This window comes from Ptychodera flava, chromosome 9, assembly GCF_041260155.1.
Source record: "Ptychodera flava strain L36383 chromosome 9, AS_Pfla_20210202, whole genome shotgun sequence".
Lineage (NCBI taxonomy): Eukaryota > Metazoa > Hemichordata > Enteropneusta > Ptychoderidae > Ptychodera > Ptychodera flava.
The window spans coordinates 42,834,758-42,856,565 of NC_091936.1; the positions used below are offsets into that span (position 1 = coordinate 42,834,758).

The 21,808-nt window shown below is 42.2% G+C and overlaps 1 protein-coding gene and 1 long non-coding RNA gene across 2 annotated transcripts in view; both read left to right on the top strand.

Moving 5' to 3' along the window:
• The window catches only part of LOC139141127 (probable serine carboxypeptidase CPVL), a 601,148-nt gene that overhangs the window by 24,804 nt on the left and 554,536 nt on the right, over positions 1 to 21,808 (top strand). The window lies entirely within an intron of this gene.
• On the top strand, positions 18,823 to 20,242 carry LOC139141087 (uncharacterized). The gene is made up of 3 exons (XR_011554132.1): positions 18,823 to 19,032; positions 19,397 to 19,639; positions 19,965 to 20,242. It is a non-coding gene; the product is annotated as an uncharacterized lncRNA (long non-coding RNA).

The window sequence follows — 21,808 nt, forward strand, 5'->3', positions numbered from 1 at the left end:
GTCTCTCTTCTTGTGGTATTTTGACAAAATCCATACATTCAGATTTACACATTTCTGGAAAACACTTGTGAGCAATTTCAATTTCAGCATACTTCCTGATGTTTTCCTATATCATTAAACCACATTGATCGATTCAATATACCGCATCACTATCAAAGGTAGAAAACGATGTGTAAAGTTGCTCTCATTTTCCTATATATACAATCAGTATGAGAACTTGTATGTACTATTACCAATTCAAACCAAAAGAGCACAGTGTCCTTGAGACTTTATTAAAGTTTTGGTGTTTTGCTTTATTTTTTGACAAATATTTATTAGTTTTGTTCCAGACGAGTTCTTGTTTTTAGTTGCTGAAAGCTACAGTGATAGTAGCTGTAACTTTTGACAATTTTTCAGTGTTTTTGTTTGTGTATTTATTTCAGTTCCTCGTTTAATAAATTCTAAGTTATTGTTCCTCAAGCTTGACATGGTTTATGCTTTATAAAACTCCAGAGCTACTGCTTGATTTTTATTGATGCTGCAGTGTGCATCGAACAATTGCCAAGATTTTTTTTTCCGAGTCGCAATGGTCCATAATTATTTTTCCATCAGCCACTTAAGGCCAGATATTTTTTTTCGAGCAACTCCACCTTGGCATTTTTTTCCCCAAATCTTCCAAGCCCCCTCCCCAGGATATCAAATGGTACACCCCTCAGCACATCAACGCAACCTGTATGAGTATAATCTCGTTTGTTATTGTTGAAAATTGTATTCAAGTCCGGACTAGAATTCAATGATCACTACACACTACAAGCTGTGTTGACAAAAAGAATACTCGAAATTTCAGCATAACAAACGGATTAGGGTCACACACGGTAGTTGATATATATAGAAGCAGAATACTGAAAAACTTGCCACAAGTTACAGATTATATCCCTTTAATACTTTTTACAATAATATTTACATGTATTGTGCCCAACTTTGGCGCGATTTTAATGTAACATCTATTTGCAGCCTGCATGTCTGTCACAATAATACGCTGCGCAGGTTATTAAATTTACCACGTAATGTTAGTATTTCAGCTGGTTTTGTTGAAAATCGTGTCAACGACTTCTCAGTTTTAAGAAGAAAATTGATATATAGCCTTGCCCGTAGACTGCAATGTACTGACAATAGTCTTTTGAAGAGTTTACTCATGTCTGATGCTGCTATTTTGGACTGCAATTTCACTGGAGACAGCTTTTACACCGCGTTTTTTTAAGGTTTTTCGGTGTTTGTTTTTATATTGTCCAGTATTGTAGTGTGGTTGCTTTTTGTCTGTTTTGTAATCTTTTTGTCCTATCGACGGTTTTTAAACAGTCTGAAATGAAGTTAATAATAAAATGGTTATACCTTACAGAGTTTTTTCCCACGGAATGAAAACAAATGTACTTGGGCTGAGGCCCAAGTACAATAATAATAACAAGGCAGTATTGCTGAAGGCAATGAGTACTTGGGCCGTGATAGAGTAATTTTGAGGACAATATATACTACTATTCAAATATGGTCTTGAATTTCCTCCTGTCAATTAGGCATTTGATTAACTGGTTATTAAACGAAGCAATGGCATGACAACGGCAAAATATGTCTAGCAACTTTTGTGGAGTTTGAGGCAGGGGTTCTTTATTTATAGTGGACATTGCTTAAACTCCTTAAATATTCAAATTACAGCAAATTTCTTTTGTTCTCGATGGTAGATGTCTAATATTTAGATGGGCATATTTAGATTTCTACCCTATAGTTATCCCTATATACCAAAAATCGGACATCCAGCTCTATTGGCTTGCTCAGAATTAGATATGCGCATAATTAATGAGGTACAATATGTGGTGTCATAAGGTGTCCTTCATACCAAATATGAAGGGTGTAGCACTTGTGGTTACTGAGTTGCACTCTTTTTTGGGAGTGGAGATTTAGCCGACTGGTTCTGTCTGTGGCCTTTCAGCTAGGCGACTGATGCCGTATGTTGTGGGTTCGAACCCGATTGAAAACTATCCGAATTTTCTTCCCTGGGTAGGTAACACTGCTGGTGGACAGAATTGTCCCGAGGTTATCGTTCGCCCAGTTAAAAGCGACGAAATTCGTTTCTTCGCTTCGATAAAGTGTGTATGTGCGATGTATGATAGTGAGCATGCGTGCGTGAGTGCTTCACGAACTCTACACGTGTTGAGCGGCCTCAGTCAGAAAAATGTAACAACTTAGCCGGCTATTGAACCACTCTTTTTTGGGAGTGGAGATTTAGCCGACTGGTTCTGTCTGTGGCCTTTCAGCTAGGCGACTGATGCCGTATGTTGTGGGTTCGAATCCGATTGAAAACTATCCGAATATGGTGTCATAAGGTGTCCTATCATACCAAATATGAAGGGTGTAGCTTTTGTGGTTACTGAGTTGTGGACAAATATGTATATTTGAGGTCAAAGGTCATTGAGGTCACTTGACGTTTTGTCAAACAAATTATATTGTTAACTTATCCCTATGTACCAAAAATCAGACCTCTAGCTCTATTGGCTCGCTCAAAATTAGATATGCTCATAATTAATGAGGTACAATATGTGGTGTCATAAGGTGTCTTATCATACCAAATATGAAGGATGTAGCACTTGTGGTTACTGAGTTGTGGACAAATATATATGGCATACAATATGTGGCATCATAAGGTGTCCCATCATACCAAATATGAAAGGTTTAGCACTTGTGGTTACTGAGTTATGGACAATAATGTATATTTGAGGTCAAAGGTCACCAAGGTCACATGATATCTTGAAAAATGTCTGAGATATCTGCGTGAACCGATGGACTCACTGATGGACTCACGGACGGATATGACCCAATCTATAAGCCCCCTGGACTTTATCCGCGGGGACAAAAAACTGCGTCACTGCATCCTTTAGGCAATATGAATACGATGAGAAACTAAATTTTATTTTTCTTGGCCTTATACATGGGAGTCTATGGAGGTGTAAACTAAAAAGTCCTCTAACACGGCCAAATTCGATCGCATTGTGAAACAAATCGACGTGCATCTGTATGGGGTTGGGTACTATTCTTGTGCAAAGTTTGAAAGAAATTGACCAGGGCATGTCTGAGATATCTGCGTGAACGGACGGACGGACGGACTGACATGACCAAACCTATAACTCCCCCAGGACTTCGTCCGTGGGCACTAAAAACAACGCAACAGTTATTACAGCTACACCGGCGGTAGGTTCATATCCAGAGCCCCGTACGGTCTGCCGCCGTCGCTTGAAAACAATCTCATAAACCTGGCCATATGGGCAACTGTGTATGGGCAGCTGGATGCTTGACTTCCCGGAGAAGGCGAGCTGTCACGTTCAAGCTCAGGATTATTTGTCGATCAAATTTCAGTAAATTTACCTTACTGGATGAAATTTTGTCTATAGGCTGAAATTTCGCCGAAGTTTGACAAAATTGCATCGATTTTTCAGGTTCATATCCGACATTTTTGAGTTTGAGTGTGCAGACAGAAATAAGTTTTGAGGTAACATGGCTGTGACCCCATGTTGACCCCTAGCCCTGCGTGCGATGCTATGTGCTACAGCTAACACACAGCATCGTACGCAGGGCTAGCGAGAGAGTTGCCGACACCGATACTCCGACGTATTCTGTGTCTCCTTTGCTAAAAATACGGTATGCCGATTACCATGTAAGGAGATGATGACGTCAAGATAGATTTGTAGTGCGTTTGGTCCTGGATGGTGCAAGAAGTTTTGTCAAGGTAGCTTGTGTATTTATTTCCTAAATGGGAGAGATTAGGGTCGATCTAAACGAAGACCGAAGAATACTCTAAGCGAGCTGAACTCTAACGCGAATGGTTGGATAATCTTGGAGGATGTCTAGAATGATCTCGTCTCATTAAGATTATTTGGCGGTCAGTATTGAATTTCAACTGCATCACAGTATTCCGTCGAACGGTCAACGAACGATATTTTAGAAATCTGGAGACATGGCACATCGCATTTTTATTTTAGTATTTTATATTTTAACGTATTACATTGTGTGATGTTGTCAAAAAAAGGTAATGTTACTGCAGTGGTATAAATTACAAAACACAAAGTTCAAATCAGTTTATTTGGACTGGCTTTACCCAACATTTCATATTGTTTCTTATGCCAGATTTGACCACGTGCTTACTGGCGACCCCTTTACATGCAAATTTTGTGTCAAATGGTGCGTTCTCCTGGAAAAACAAACGTACGATTTCTATATGAAGGAGGCGAAATTTGCCCTCAAAACTCAAAACCACCCCTTTATGGGGTGTACCTAGCTATTTTGAACGAGCTTCTCGAATCTGCAGCCCTATTTCGAAATGATGGTCTGGTTTTCTCAGCTCAAGGATAAGTGTTCTCCATCGCTGTGGGCATTACTATTCTCAACTGGGGGTACAGTTTCCAGTCGTAATGTTTTTCATTGTGTCCGGGATATAAAACCTTTCCTTTTCACACTTGTACTTTGATTAACACTAGTCCAAATCTTGTCAGCGATTAAACATGTTTCAAGTTTAAATGTTAAATTCTGGTCTCGAGCCCTCTCGTTCGACCAAACTGAAATTACCCCTCCCACTTTGGCTCGTCCAGTGGGTGTAGCAAGGGTCGTGCCATCGCCTAGGAAACGGAGGGTGCATTAATTGTTGCATTTCGATGCACATTTTGATTATATTCTGAAGATTTTGTGGCAAAAACTCAGATAGAGAAGCATTAATATTCACATCTCACTTATTCAAGACTGGCTGAGAGCAGCACTTCCATTCAGTTAACATCATTACGCCATTTATTATGCCAAGAAAGATGAAGCCAAGACAGTTTGCCCTCCCTGGTCTCAGCCAGAAATGGTTATACCTTACAGAGTTTTTTCCCACGGAATGAAAACAAATGTACTTGGGCTGAGGCCCAAGTACAATAATAATAATTAATATAAGTATTATATAGAAATAATAACGCGAATAATAATAGGTTCAATTTCCGTGAAAATTTCACCATCAGGGTATTTTGGGTCGAAAAGACCAAATATGATATCAGTTTCACTGCCCCATGTTTCCATAGTAACCATTTTAGGGGTTGAAAATTTCAGTTTTGCTAATATCCCATGAAAAGTTACTTTGATTGATATATGAAAATTACCTAGTGGGGGAGTTCGGGTCAGAGAGCACAAAACCAGACTTATCTTAATGTTTCGAGTTGCCATGGTACTATTCTGGGATTGAAAATGTTACTCTTTCACTAATTCCTATTAAAGAACTATTGATTGATGTAAAAAATCATAATAGGGTTTTTCTTGTTAGCAAACCAAAACAATCACACTCATTTTAATGTGAGATGTTTCCATGGTAACCATTCAGGAATAAAAATTACCAGTTTTTCAAAGATTTCACCTAAAATCCAGTAACCGACAGAATATGTTGTAGCAAAGGGATATTTTGGGTTAGAAAGACCAAATATCCAGTGTAAAAATCCAGTAATCAACAGAAATATTATATCAAAGGGTTATTTTGGGTTAGAAAGACAAAACACGATATCAATTTTTACTGCCCTGTGTTTCCATAGTAACATATTTGCGTTTTAATATTTCAAAGTTTTCCAAAGTCTATTAAAAGTAATCCCAGTTACTATGCAAATGCTCTCCTAAGTGTATTTATCACAGCATGAACTCCATGTTCATTTTTGTTTCATGTTGCCATGGTAACCATTTAGGTTTTTTTATTTAAAACCATGCATATTTTAGATCAGGGGTATCTTTTTCTTTAACCAGACAAGAAAAGGCTATTTTACGAGATTCTGCCCATGAAGTGAATTTTCTAGTCTTTTGATGTGTATACTTGCACACCTTTAATACCCAAGGAAACAGGTATAATGGACGACAGTGGGACTCAAAAGTTTTGTGACCTATTAACAACCCGTTTCACTCTCAGAGTTGTATGCAAATTTTAAAAGTCGTCATGACAACCTGGCAAAAACATGGCCTTTTCAGCACTGAGACATACTGTAGCAGGGCTAAAAATTGGCCACGGCCCTTCTGCCGGAGGAGGCATAATTTCTGTGTCATTGTGATTGATACATTATTATCAAATTGCAACGAGAATGCGTTTTATTGGCCATAGTTTCCTGTGCCTGTCATTCAAGTAGTCAGTTCAGATATTGAAACTTTGTTGCAAAGTTCCACCGCACGGCCGGTTGTCTTCGTAATTTCCAGAACAAAGTCACATTATGTGCCCAGCTGGGTTTGACTGCATTTATCTACCTCGTCCCAAAGTGACGTACGGACGGATCTTTCAACCTTTCAGCTTGGTGAAAAGCGCATTTATTGATTCGCCAAAGGCCTGTGGATTCGGTTATTTTTGCACAAGTGCTACATGGACATAGGAAAAAGTTCGACTCACCTAACCCTCTCGATTGTTGAATACAACCACGGTCCATGATGAAAGTTTTCGAATCAAAAACTGTAGCCGTGCTCGAATACAAATGTCTTCTCATTAAATTACGTCATTCTTGATATACAAAGGTTAGCATTCCAAACCTGTCACCTTTTTTTTCCAAGTTTTGAGAAGGGCGGTATTTCATCTGAATGATTGAACGACGTGAAACGCAAAATTCCATCGCATATTATCCGGCAATATGTGCACTGTACAGTAGAAATACTGTATACGCTGCAGCCAGTGCAGGTACGTATATACTCCACAAAATGGCCACAGACGGAGTGAACTTTCTGAAAGGATTTCCTAAACGTCCTCCTTGGTACCTTAGAGACTTACATGTGTGACGTTTCTGGATGTGTAAACGTCTGTGTAATAGTTTCTTAATTAGTTAAGTGTCTTTTAATCGTTGTGTTTACGTTTAATTATAGTAGCGAGTAGCGTTCTGTCCTTGGTACATGCACTTAAGAGGTCAGTAGACATATCCGATGACATGACTGGACTGCATTCCAATGCGTCTCTTTGTCTTAGAGTGTGTAGTCATTTATCACTTCTTCTGACAGTTGTTTTTGCCAACGTGGCAGTATTAGTATTTAGATTATATTAAGTAGGGATATTAATATACAGATTAGGCAATCATAATGAGCAAAATATTGTATGTCATTGGCTTAAGGCTTTGTTCGTGTGCAAAAGTAGCTTCTGATTGGCAGAGAAGTCATACTTAAGCCAGTGTTTTGTATGATTTTGTTGAGTTAGCATCGGGCGCTACTCCACGCACAGGGGAAGGATGCTGTTATGCCCAGCAGTAGTAGCAGAGATCTCTAAGCTCTGGACTTAGAGTTTTGTAAGCAGATAGACGGAGTTGCTGATAGAACGGAGTTGCTGTATGTGCACGAGACGTCTCAGACGTCTCGGCGGCAAGGCTTGCAGATATCCTGAGCAGCTGCTGACTTAGCCTCGAGGGGCTTCAGCATTGATCCAGCGGCCAGTGTGCCGACAGCCAACCCCACTGAGACCCGGTTCCTGTTAAGCAGAGCAGAGGGGTAAGTCCAGTTAAGGACTTGGTTAATGGCTGTGTGCTGCTCGTTCCTGTTCCCAGAGTATCACCGTAAACTCTGGTGTTGCTGCTGTAGCCTTGCCAGACTGTCTTAACAGACAGTTCATTCCAGTACTCCGTAGCTGTCAATAGTTCCAGTGGGCACACTTGGCATTCCAGACATTCATTCCCTGCTGAGTGGAGCTACGTACAATCCTGAGTAAAGTAAGCAGAGAGTTTAGAGAGCAGAGAGTTTAGCAGTAAAGCTGTTGCTTTAGTTCCAGTAAGCTGTTGCTGTAGTTCCTGTTGAATGCTGTATTTAACCATTAAAGAAATATAAGCCGAATGGCAGAGAGCTGTAATACACGACTCCCAGTGTTTTATTGGCCTGGGTTGGGCCGTTAACCCCAGCAGAACTTCGCCGGCAGGTACCATTAAGTCAGAATCCCTTACGGGGCCTCTAAGCAGTGTAGTATTACTCAGGCCAGCTACCACTTTCCTGTTAAGATATACTCACTGTGTAAAGCCCTGTACGAACCCGACTCACGACACAAAGGCCAGAAAGAGAAAGAGTTGTCGCATTGGTGGCAGCGGTGGGATTCGAACCCACGCCATCGAAATGACTGGTGCCTCAAACCAGAACACTCGATGCAGCAATACGAATTGCTATTCATACTGAGTCGTTCCTGCATTCTGAAGCTGGACGAATGAAACGACGCCAACATATCAGACAGGTTGGCATCGATGATGACCTGTACGATGATGCAGTAGAGATTGCAGACTCCTATGATCAACACACCAGCTTGCCAACCCAGTCAGAGTTCACTGAACTCATGGCAGCTGTCAATGCGATCAAAGAGGAGATGAAAAGAGATAAAGCTGAGCGACAAAAGAAGAAAGGACCGATAAAGTGTTTCGGATGTGGGGAAGTAGGCCATATAAAGCGCAACTGCCCAAAGGCTGAAACCTCGGGAAACACGCAAGGACCGAGTGTGGGGACCGACGCTCGGTCGACACAACAGACAACCGGTCCCAACCAGCGATGACAAAATAGAAAATGACAAGAAACCTGACATGGAAGCCCAGCATGTGTTGCAGTTGAATGACGTGAAAGTAAAGAAAAGACGGCCGCAGTTTTACGTTCTTGCTGAAATCCATGGTGTAGCTGCTTGTTCGTTTGTCGACACCGGATCGGAGTTGACCCTCCTGTCTCCTGATGTCTACAACTCGATACCAGCTGCACAGAAACCTGCCCTGTTGCCACCTACAATCAGGCGTTGCAGGCTGATGGGAAAACACCTTTACCTGTGCATGGAGAGGCCGACTTCCAGATCAAAGTTGGGCCGAATAAAACAACAATTAGAGTTGTTGTGGCGGAGATCAGTGAGGGAGTAATACTTGGCATGACTACATCCTGGCTGCACCTGCTGAAATCAGAACACATAGTCTAACTATGGGTTTCCATGAGGGGAATGTACCCCTACTTGACCGTACAGGTAGACACCTTTGTGCTCGAGTTGTGGTAGCTGAGACAATGGCTGTTAAGCTGGACATGAGATGGTCATACCTGGACATCTGTCCCGACCTATTGGCGTGAACCCCATGGCCTTGGTTGAACCGACCAAGCGCAACCCACTGTCAGCCGAAGGTGTCCTGGTAGGACGTGTACTTGTTGATGTCACCAATAACACTGTTCCTGTCCGTGTTATGAATGTAGGCGAAACGACCCACATAATGCAGAAGGGGACCACCATAGCACTTGCTAGTGGTGTGGACAGTGAGGTCACGCCCCACCACGACCTGTTGAGACCAGTCAACCGGAGACAGGTAACCGACCACACCTGTACCTGACCACCTGCAGGCCTTATGGGAGGAGAGTGTCAATGAACTTGGCACAGAATGCGGAGAGAAAATTGCCCAATTTCTATCGAAATGGGAGGATATTTTCTCGAAAGACAAGCTGGACTTTGGACGTACCAGTCTGACTAAACATCACATTGAGACCGTAACCACCAACCCATCCGTCAGCAGCCCCGCCGACAATCGCCATGGTCGCGGGAGGAGACCAAACGTCTCGTACACGACATGTTGGAGAAAGATGTGATCGAAAAGTCCAACAGTCCTTGGGCAGCGCCGGTCGTTTTAGTCAAGAAACGAGATGGCAGCACACGTTTCTGCGTTGACTATCGCCACCTGAACGATATAACGGTGAAAGACGCATATGCCATACCCAGAATTGAAGACAGTATAAATGCGCTTGCTGGTGCTAAGTGGTTTAGCACATTAGATCTAACAAGCGGTTACTGGCAAGTTGAGCTGGACGGTGATGCACAGGAGAAGTCTGCATTCACCACCTGGAGTGGGCTATACCAATGGAAAGTCATGCCATTTGGTTTATGCAATGCCCCAGCCACTTTCCAGAGACTGATGGAGTCTGTATTATCAGGATTACAATGGGAAATCCTCCTATTGTATCTTGATGATATAGTGGTGTTCGCCGATTCCATTGACCAGATGTTGGAGAGACTAGAAATAGTATTTACACGTCTGAGGGAATCCGGCCTGAAATTGAAGCCGAGCAAGTGCAGTTTGTTCCAGCGAAAGGTAGACTACCTTGGGCATAGAGTATCAGCAGAAGGAGTCGAGACCAGCCCAGATAAAACCGATGCAGTGCAGAACTGGCCGACCCCTAAAAATGTCCATGAGGTGCGGAGTTTTCTTGGCCTGGCTTCTTACTACCGATGATTTGTGCAGAATTTTGCAGCTATAGCCAGACCCATGGTACAACTCACTGAAAAGAATGGGACGATGAATGCGACACAGCATTTGAGACGCTGAAAGCAGACTTGTTAACTCACCTGTCCTGGCATACCCGATACCAGGTGCACCACTGATCCTGGACACAGATGCCAGCCTATATGCTATAGGCGGAGTCCTGTCTCAGATACAGGATGGAGAAGAGCGGGTTATTGCTTATGCCAGCCGAAGTCTAAGCAAACCTGAACGAAGCTACTGTGTGATGAGGAGGGAGCTGTTAGCAGCAGTTCACTTTATGAAGTATTTCCGTCCATACCTGTATGGGCAGCCGTTCACCTTGCGTACTGACCACAGTTCATTACGCTGGCTGCTTAACTTCAAAGATCCAGAGGGGCAGCTAGCACGATGGCTAGAAGTACTCAGTGAGTACGACTTCAAAGTCATCCACCGACCCGGCAGAAAACATCAAAATGCTGATAGCCTGTCCCGGAGGCCATGCAGACAATGTGGACAGTCACACACAGATCAACAGGGACCAACAATTACACTGTGGGAGCAGTTACTGCCAGTGTATCAACGCAGACAGAGACACAGTGTACCATTGCTACACAAACAGAGGAGAGCAGCATCTCTGTAGAAAAACTACAACCACCTGTTGCACCATCCTTAGTTGCACAGGTCGTTGACCCTGAGAATGTCAGCTCTCAGGACAGAGACTTACCCGGTCACACCAGCACACCGGTGGTAGCAGAAAGAGCAATCAGTCTAGTTCCAGAATGGACAACAACACAATTACGTCAATTACAGCTTGACGATCCTGATATTGGCCCGATCATTAAACACAAAGAGCTGAGTGCAGACCCACCAGACTGGAAGAAAATATCACCACAATCATTGGCAACCAAAGCATATTGGGGCCAATGGAAGCAGCTTGAACTGAGAGATGGAGTGCTGTATCGCAGATATGAGTCTGTCGATGGAAACACCTGTGAATGGCAGCTACTTTTGCCATCAACACTCCGGCAAGAAGTGTTTGCAGAATTACACTCTGTCATGACCACCGCCCACTTTGGCGTGTTCAAAACCAAGGAGAAAATAAAACAGCAGTGCTATTGATATGGTCTGACAGCTGTTATCAATCCATGAAACGACAGTGTGATGTTTGTGCCGCACGAAAAGTACCAACTAAAATATGGTGTACATCATTACAACAGTATATTGTTGGCGTGCCGATGGAGAGAGTGGCCTTTGACATCATAGGTCCATTTCCAGAGACTGAACGTGGAAACAAATGGGCACTAGTCATAGGTGACTATTTTACAAAGTGGGTAGAAGCCTATGCTATCCCAAACCAGGAAGCCACAACTGTTGCAGCAAAACTCACCGATGAGTTTGTAAGCCGTTTTGGAGTGCCCAGACAACTCCACTCTGATCAAGGCAGAAATTTTGAGTCTGCAGTAATAGCTGAGGTATGTCGACTTTTGGGCGTTGACAAGACGAGAACGACGCCATACAATCCAAAATCTGACGGCTTCATTGAACGATACATGAAAACCCTAGCCCAGACTGTGTCAGTACTAGTGGATCCTGATCAATCGAACTGGGATGAGGTGATACCTTATGCTATGATGGCATACAGAAGTTCACCCCAGGAGAGTACTGGCAAGACACCGAATATGATGATGCTGGGCAGACAGGTAGATTTACCTGTGGACTTGATGGTCGAACCTCTACCGACCAATTCGACCGAGCGTACTGATTATGCCTTGCAGCTGAGAGGGAAATTACAATCAGCACATTGCAGAGCTAGAATTGCATTACAGAAAAGTGCAATTGCCCAGAAACGACATTATGAACCGGGGCAGCATGGAAGTGAATTGACAACTGGTCAATTTGTATGGCTGCGTGCTGAAGCCTGCAAGAGAGGAAAATCCAAGAAATTAGCAGCAAATCGATGGGAAGGACCGTTCCTGATTATTGACAAACTTTCTGACGTCACTTTCCGTATTCAGCGGAGTCAGCACTCTAAACCAAAGGTAGTGCATTACGATCGACTAAAACCCTATGAGGGGACGCAAGCAGTTGATTGGCGTCAGCAGGACCAGAGACAACCCGATGGCGAGAAATCTGCCTCACCTGAGCTGATAGACAATACAATGCCAAAAGACAGCCATCTTGGTGACACTGAAACATTCCCTGGTAGTATGTCCCTAGATGACCTTTACCAGGCAGAGGACACAGATGTAAACATCGACTTTGACCCTGATCATACTGAGAAAGAAATCCATCAGTATGCAACAAGGAGAAACAGGAAGGCGCCTGATCGCTATGGCGACTGGTACTATGCCTCCGACTAGACCGGACTGACACTCAGTTGTGACCTTATTTCACCCCAGAAGTTACTACAGTGAAATAGGACACAAACAAACCAACTAACCAGATTGATGATGAACTGATAACAGACTTTGAACTTCTGTGAGTAGACTTTAATTGTTTGATGATAGATAGTGCACTTAAAGTATACCTATGACAATGTTGTCATGTGTGACAAAAAGAACCAGCTGGCCAGAATTCTGATTCCGGTAGATGTCGCCATGGCAATGACAGGGATTTTTCATCTGATACTTGACTTCCTGCCATCTGAAGTCATGGTTGAACGAGCGTGTGGACGACAGTTTTTATTCAAGTTGATGTTGCTGAGCTGACAACATGCCCAAACCTCGGTTCTCATGTAGGCAGTGTGGCCTGTGTTTTCGTGACCGGAGAAAACTGAGAAAGCATGAGTCGATCTGTAAACGAGACCGGAGAGAGGGTGGACGCCATAAGAGATGCACTGAGTGTGACCAGGGGACTCAATGGGCGAGTCGGAGAGGCCTGGATGTGCATCATAGGCGTGCCCATGGCAACAGGCAGCCGAGGCACACAGTGGGTAATGCTGGGCGGAGTGGAGTGTTGTAATGAACGGTAGCAAGCAGTCTGACGTAGATAGCAGAGCTGTGAAATCAAAGACGGCAGTGGTGAGGGACAGCAAAGCTATGGAGGCTGAGATGGAAATTCACTCCAGTGGACAGACCAGCGGTGTAAAAGTCACCCCAGGGAAATCCCAGGCTGAAGTTGAGAGACCTGGGTGTGGGGGTGAGTCTGATACAGTGTGCTCGACAACTTGTTGCGGAGAGAGGTCATCTGAGGACAAGGCAGTGCTTGGCAGTGCAGAGCAGAGGCGAGAGTATAAGCTGATCTCCATGGAGACGAGTGGCCCCGATCCGAGGATATGTAATGGCGATACAGAAATGCCTGATGCGGCCTCAGTTGCCGGTAGTAGATTCACTTCCCCGAAGAGAGTCTACTGCAGCTGACTCCGGACCTGGTAGAAAGAGTGACTGAAGTACAAGAAGTGATTGTACAACGCACTTTTCATCTGCGTCGACCAAACCATAACTCGAGGGATTCACCGGCTCCTTCTACAAGTAAAGTATTAGATTTTCAACCCTGGCATAGAAGTAGGTAATCGCCGTTTGACTTCATTTAGAAACTTTATGCCGTGAACAGTTGTACGTTGAACATTTTGACCTCGCGTGAACTTTCCCAGCTGAGAGGGATTCGTCGATATTTATCGTGATGGGCTTTTGTGTGTGAGCCTGGAAGAGTCACGATCGTGTAATTCTGCGTTGAACATTATGTTTTCGAACAATTGTTTAGTTTTGTTTTATTGTGAACTTTTATTGGACCGTATTTAGTGGACATTTAAGACTTTTAAGTGTTTGATTTTTGTTTTTGTAGTACGTTTAACTTTGGTACTTTCTGTAGTGAAAGTATTTATTACTGAGTAGACTGGCTTTTAAATTTTAGCGGACATATGTTTCATTGATGTATTGCCCAACGAGTGAAAGTTCCAACGGGAGTTATGGAACTCAAAGGAGGGGGTAATGTGACGTTTCTGGATGTGTAAACGTCTTTGTAATGGTTTCTTAATTAGTTAAGTGTCTTTTAATTGTTGTGTTTACGTTTAATTATAGTAGCGAGTAGCGTACTGTCCTTGGTACATGCACTTAAGAGGTCAGTAGACATATCCGATGACATGACTGGACTGCATTCCAATGCGTCTCTTTGTCTTAGAGTGTGTGGTAATTTATCACTTCTTCTGACAGTTGTTTTTGCCAACGTGGCAGTATTAGTATTAAGATGATATTAAGTAGGGATATTAATATACAGATTAGGCAATCATAATGAGCAAAATATTGTATGTCATTGGCTTAAGGCTTTGTTTGTGTGCAAAAGTAGCTTCTGATTGGCAGAGAAGTCATACTTAAGCCAGTGTTTTGTGTGATTTTGTTGAGTTAGCATCGGGCGCTACTCCACGCACAGGGGAAGGATGCTGTTATGCCCAGCAGTAGTAGCAGAGATCTCTAAGCTCTGGACTTAGAGTTTTGTAAGCAGATAGACGGAGTTGCTGATAGAACGGAGTTGCTGTATGTGCACGAGACGTCTCAGACGTCTCGGCGGCAAGGCTTGCAGATATCCTGAGCAGCTGCTGACTTAGCCTCGAGGGGCTTCAGCATTGATCCAGCGGCCAGTGTGCCGACAGCCAACCCCACTGAGACCCGGTTCCTGTTAAGCAGAGCAGAGGGGTAAGTCCAGTTAAGGACTTGGTTAATGGCTGTGTGCTGCTCGTTCCTGTTCCCAGAGTATCACCGTAAACTCTGGTGTTGCTGCTGTAGCCTTGCCAGACTGTCTTAACAGACAGTTCGTTCCAGTACTCCGTAGCTGTCAATAGTTCCAGTGGGTATACTTGGCATTCCAGACATTCATTCCCTGCTGAGTGGAGCTACGTACAATCCTGAGTAAAGTAAGCAGAGAGTTTAGAGAGCAGAGAGTTTAGCAGTAAAGCTGTTGCTTTAGTTCCAGTAAGCTGTTGCTGTAGTTCCTGTTGAATGCTGTATTTAACCATTAAGAAATATAAGCCGAATGGCAGAGAGCTGTAATACACGACTCCCAGTGTTTTATTGGCCTGGGTTAGGCCGTTAACCCCAGCAGAACTTCGCCGGCAGGTACCATTAAGTCAGAATCCCTTACGGGGCCTCTAAGCAGTGTAGTATTACTCAGGCCAGCTACCACTTTCCTGTTAAGATATACTCACTGTGTAAAGCCCTGTACGAACCCGACTCACGACACAAAGGCCAGAAAGAGAAAGAGTTGTCGCACATGTGATGTCCTGGACTAATAGAATCCCACACCCCAACGGGTTGGGATGGAATGTCTCACACGAGTTGGGGAATTCTGTCTCACACTCGCCTTCGGCTCGTGTGAGACAGAATTCCCCAACGAGTGTGAGACATTCCATCCAACCCATTGGGGTGTGGGATTATTTTTCTCACGTCCCTCCAATATCTTTAGAAAATTGCATTTATTGTGGTAGGTTTATACTATCAAAAACCAGCACACGATTGCACTTGTTTCATTTGTATCATTCCGCAAAGAAAAATGAAGTTCCGTTCATTGATGAGTATATCAAACACGTTAACATGTATATTACCGATATGGCAATTTTGTTTTGTTGGTCAGCCACAAAATTCTCCAGGTCATCTGAGGAAAATGTTGCGAAACAGCTCTGGTGGCCATCTGTTGATGACATAGCGTGAAAGCTGTCGTCTGCTACAGCCTCGTGTGCAAATGGCTCGCTCATCGAAGTCTTTCGCTAACTGTATCGCTGTCAAGTCAGTTCTTCTCCAGAAAATATGTCGACGAGCGTAAATAGCCGATAGGTTTGTAATGGCCTGAATTCTCCCGTTACAACATAAAAGCGGTCATCCTCCGTGTATTTGTTGCCGACGCCGCGCTGACCGTACTCAAATCTAGAACAACCTGTTCACTCTGCGGTTCAGTCGTCTGTCCCCTATAGTGCCAGTTGTACATTACGCGATGTTCTATTCGTCAAATAATTCGTACAGAGAACTAGGCGCTGAGCAGAATTGACCAATCAACATACGTTTCACATAACAGGTGTTCGGTCGCGCAACAATACAGAGTGTGAGAACAAATTGTTCTCACACTGTGTTCTCACACTCCAGCGCACTGGGGACATGAGAAAGTATTCTCTGCAGTAATTCCAGTTTCTGTTAACATGCACACATTTTATAGCTCAACGACATGATAGCGCGAGACAGTTCTACGGTACTATACACATTCTCGCGCTCCCAGGCTAAATTGCGCATGCTCATACTGGCAGACTACGTCACCTGTGTTTTGCTTCCGGCGCGGCCGACTTGGCAACTTAGGTTGAGCAAACAAATAACGAACAGCCGAACGCACTCTCAGTGATGGCGGCCTTCGTATTGTGTGCATACCGAGACGATCGCTCGCCGTGCGCGTGTTGTTCCTCGAATTCTGACCCATAATCATTTAAAAAATGCATTCAATGTGATAGTGAAAGCTGTTCTCAATTAATAAGGTGCATACTCAGCATAGCTGGATGTTTATCGCTAGTTTTTCTTTGACCTCGAGACATTTGCAGGAGAAGTTTCTTAGCACGGACAACTTGATAACATAAAGCATGGCGGTCTGTAAGTATTTTCATTAATGTGTTGTGTAATTTACGAGGTTCAGATTTTAAGTAAATCAATTTTAACAAGATTGAAACCGATTTAACCGTGTCCGCAGTGATGTAATCTGTACGTTTCATGGCGTGATTTGTCATGGGTTATTTTTTATGCGTATGGGTTTTATACGTCCATATGTGCGTTGCAGTTGAGCATAGTTTTTCGGACCATCACGCATGTCTCCCTGGTAACGGGTTTGTTTACACACTGGCATATTTTCTGGCGCCCTTTTTCAATCGTCTGTGTGCCTAGACTGTGAAAATGTCATTCGAATTTCATGCTCGTGTGCTAAAAAACCGGTGTCGTATTTGTGCACGGAAAATAAATGGCACAAATTATCCATGCTCAGTCCAATTTTATCCTGGAGTTAAAGGTATACTGTCACCTGTTCCAATTTTGCCACAGTTAGCATGGAAACAGAAAATCTAACCAATCACAGATTTTAAGCGGGTGGCCGCTTTTTAAAAACAGCGCCCTCACATTGGCATTTTGAATACAAGGAACGCCCCTTTGACCATATATGGGCATATTTAGATTACAGGTGACTGTATACCTTTAAAGAATTGTTTCAGAGTACAGTTTTAGTGAAGACATTCTGATGTTCACCCGCCCAATTTTTGTTGTCTCTGTAAGAGAGTCATTGCTTCATGGCAGCAGACAGAAAGCAATAACAAAACCTATCGGCCAGGGACACACGTACTGAAATGGTCCAGACACTGTAGAGTATGGAGATGTGCGGTGTGTGATGCATTGTGTAAGGCAGGAAAGAAAAAGAAAGACAGTAAAAACAGGGGCAGACCAAGTCAATACCAAGGCAGTGACATTTCTGGTATCACTGGCAAGGAGACAGGAAAGACAGGGAAACTACAGAGTGAAACTCATGGCAGTACAAATCTAACAGCAGCTGTAAAACAGATTGCAGGAAAAAAGATGAGAAGATTCATTCCCTTGCAGAGACAGAGGTTCAATGATCTCATTGAAGAAATGGAGTGTCACATTTGCAAAGACATAATAGATGGACCAATACAACTTTTGTGTGATGGACCACATGTGTTTTGTGCTGAATGTTTGTGTCAGTGGTTGCAAGTTTCTTCATCCTGTCCTGTGTGCCGTCTCTCTATTATGTGTGAATCTATTGTAAGTCCCCCCATTGCCTTTGCAAACATGCTATCAAATGCCACAGTCACATGTGATTATGGGAATGTCGGTTGTAAGTCAGTTGTGCCACTGCAAGATCTGCAACACAACACGGAACGGTGTGTTTACCAGTCCATTGCTGGAGACCACTGCTTCTCGTCAGTGAGCCCATTTCCCATCAGAAGCCACCATACTCCAGTCCCCATTCCTGACCCAATCAATACCGAGATATCAAATGATGAAACATCAAGGGATAGGCAGAACAATATATGTGCAGTGAAGGCCGCAGAAATTGTGTTGCAGAATGTATCAGCGGTGCATATGCTGCTACAGTATGAAGAAATGGCAACAACACTTGTCAAGAAAAAAATAGAAGCAAACAGAAGTGATGATAGTTTGATAAAGGTTAAAACCAAGGGCCAGGTGAGTTTTTTACCAGCATTACTCTTGCTGATCTATACCCACATATCAATATACAGTTAGATTTTGGAGTAAATTCTTCTGATAAAGCTATCATCTCAAGTGCACAGTCATGTCAATGCTGCATTTTCAGAATTTTGGCTTGTGCACATTTGTATTTGTAATAAGATTTATTTGGTTTTGTAGTACATGTGTGACCTGGTAGTGGTTCAACAAATAATTTCATCAAGTAATGAGCTAGTCCAATTTCATGAATTTATCACCCACATATACTTTTGAAAGATAAATTTGGTTTTCCAATTTTTGGTGTGATTTTTTTCAGCCATTGTGTTTAACATATACACCAAAGCCACGAAAAACAACCTCAGAAGCTAGCACTAGGACAAGACGTCAGAGGGTGTTGCAGTTAAGTCAGGGAGAGAGACATTGTCAGTGATGGTGATGCGATGCTGCAGCTGAGTGAGAGGAGGTGAGACACCAACAAAAGGACAAGAAGGAAAATCCTCCAGATCTTGGGACTCACTCCTGACATACCTCCAGGTGCTGGCCTTCATTTGGAAGTTGCTATGGGAACAACATGGGCTGCGAAGAGGAAATTACGGCGTTACTTCAAGACATGGCATGTGAATATTGATAGTGAGGTATGTTATGCAGGTCATTTTCCCCCACACTCATCAAGGTCACTGTCCTTCTTGACCTCACAACCATGAATTTAATAAGTCATGTTTGGAATTTTCTGGAAATTTAATTAGTTGTGTAAGAGAGAGAATTTTAGAACAGTAATTAGCATGTCAATAAAAGTTCTAGATTGTTCTTATATGCTTTTATATAAGCACATGAGTATTAATATTGGGACAGCAGGCTTGCAGTCTGACTTTTTGGGATTGTGTGCAAACTCTATTATGATCATGTAGAGAAAGATTGTGGATAAGTAATCTTGTTATCACATATTACTGAATATATGTGTTACTGTTGTTTTTGCATCTTGTTCATATTTGTCTTCAGGTCTAGCAAACTTACCCGGCATGGTACAATACCTACCAGTGAAATTTGGATAAAGTTAGGTGGGGACAAGGGTCAGGGAACCCTGAGAATGGTTTACCAAGTTGCTAACATCAGTAATCCAAATGTAGCAGATAATACAGTGATTTGGAGTACATTTGCAGCACCTGATTCCTATTACAATTTAGAAATAGCTTTAGCTGTTAACAGAGGTCAGGTAGACAAACTGGATGGCACAAAGCGGAAGTAAGTCTAAACATGCATACTGTGTTTTACTAAACAATGAACAGATTGTACCATATATCTATTTTGGTACAATATTTGAAACTTAAGATACATACATATTGGTTATCCAAGTTTAATACATGCATTATACTGCTGATCCAAAATCTGAAAAACAATGTGCAAATCTGACCAAACTTATGCAGCATAAATATGATACCTACATTAAATAGTACAAAAGGCAAAGTTGTTTTCTTGCATGTACAAAATGCATTGATGTGTAGAAACATGGGCATTAATTTAGAATGGTGTGGACAATTGTCTTACATTCCACTTTGATTTATTTTAGGGACAAGACACTATTAGCACGGATGATGGGAGATTATGAGTATCTGGCCAAGAGTTATGGATTGTCTGGACCAAATGGTATGAAATGTATACTTGCATGCTATGATTTATACGTAAGAAAAGTTGAGGCACTGACAGGACAGGCAGTTTATTGTGTACACTTCAGTTTTACCTATGATTTACATGTGTACATCCTTGACCTATCAGTTTGCAATATGTGCGACTGTTAATAATCAGCATGCATTGTGTATGATATGCTGTAGAACACAATTATGATAATTTGTTGTAGTTTTTTGTCGACTTAAGACATTCACAGCTAACATTGATTAGTCAGATAAATTTAAAGGAAGGGGTACACAGTGGGTCAGATCTTGATAAATATTTGCAAGCTATTGACAATGATTGTTTTCCTCTGTAGAAATTCTTGTGTTTATTTCTCAATTTAATTCTTACACATAGTATTAATATGTATACTGGCAATGCAAAATGTAGTAACCATGGATTTCTTTGAAATAATATTTAAATTGATAAGTTTGCATATTACAGGTACATCCTCTCCAAGAGTTCACACATGCACATCAAATTGACTTCATGAACACCAGTCATGTCTATACCTACTAAGGTTTTTAAGAAATTATGTCAGTTTTTGTTCCTTGTCTTCCTCACATTGAAATATTTTAGGAAAATATATTTGCTATGGTGTGTGATCAGCAAGGAACAAGCACAGTTGCCGAAGGAGGAACAACCATTGTCATTAATGGAGAAGAGAACCCTTGATGATATCAGAAAATGTCACAGTGAATTTCGTTCAACTGGTGGAAACCTAAGGCACGCCATGCAGCACTACAATAGTGTCAGAAAGCCACTTTTCAATGTACCACTGCACAGAGTATGTACTAATCAATTCAATCCACTATGTTGTTTGCTTCCATCGACCAACTAAACATATAGCTCTGTTCTCTTTCAATCAGTTCACTTTACCTTTCTCTGAACAGTTCAACAGACCACACTGTGACCTATCTACATGTATGCATGCCACTATGTCCATAATGGTATGCACAAATAGAAGTTTATTAGTGAAGCTATATGCGAAAACAAGTTGACAATGAAGCCAGAACATATGTCAGCATTTGTGATCAATCTAGTTGTTGTATATTTGTATATTTGTATGTAGAGTTTTCTTCATAAATAGGTAGGTATGAAAGTTACAAGATATTGTCATACATTAAAGTAAAAGATACATGTGCTAACCCTTATATTTTATCACAGGTTGCAGTCCCAGGGTTGCACATCAGTCCTGGCTTGTTAGCTCACGTGTGTAAACACGTGGGCTATTGTCATAGCGATGTCTGTCTGTCTGTCCGTGTGTGTGTGTGTGTGTGTGTGTGTGTGTTAGTGTGTGTGTCTGTCTGTCTGTCTGTTTACACGATAACTCAAAAACGCCTGAACGGATTCAAGTCAGATTTGGTACACAGGTACCATATGCTACTTGCAAGATCTGATTAGATTTTGGTTAGTGTGGCTTGCATATTAATGAAGTTATGCAATATCGTTTTTTTCCGTACAATGGTTTCCCTATGGAGACGGTAATGACAGTGTAGACATATATCAAGAAATACTGCACAAAATTTCATGAAACTTTTCACAGATGACAATCTCAGAACATTATAATGATACTGTGAGTGTCATGTCGATTACCTTCTCATTTGCATATTTAATGAACTTTTGTTATTAGTGAGATAACTCTGAAATTTCTGCGCCAAACTTGATGATACTTGCAACAAATATTGATCTGCTATATATCTAATTATACTTAGAAGCATTGGGCAGTGTCAAGTTGATAAA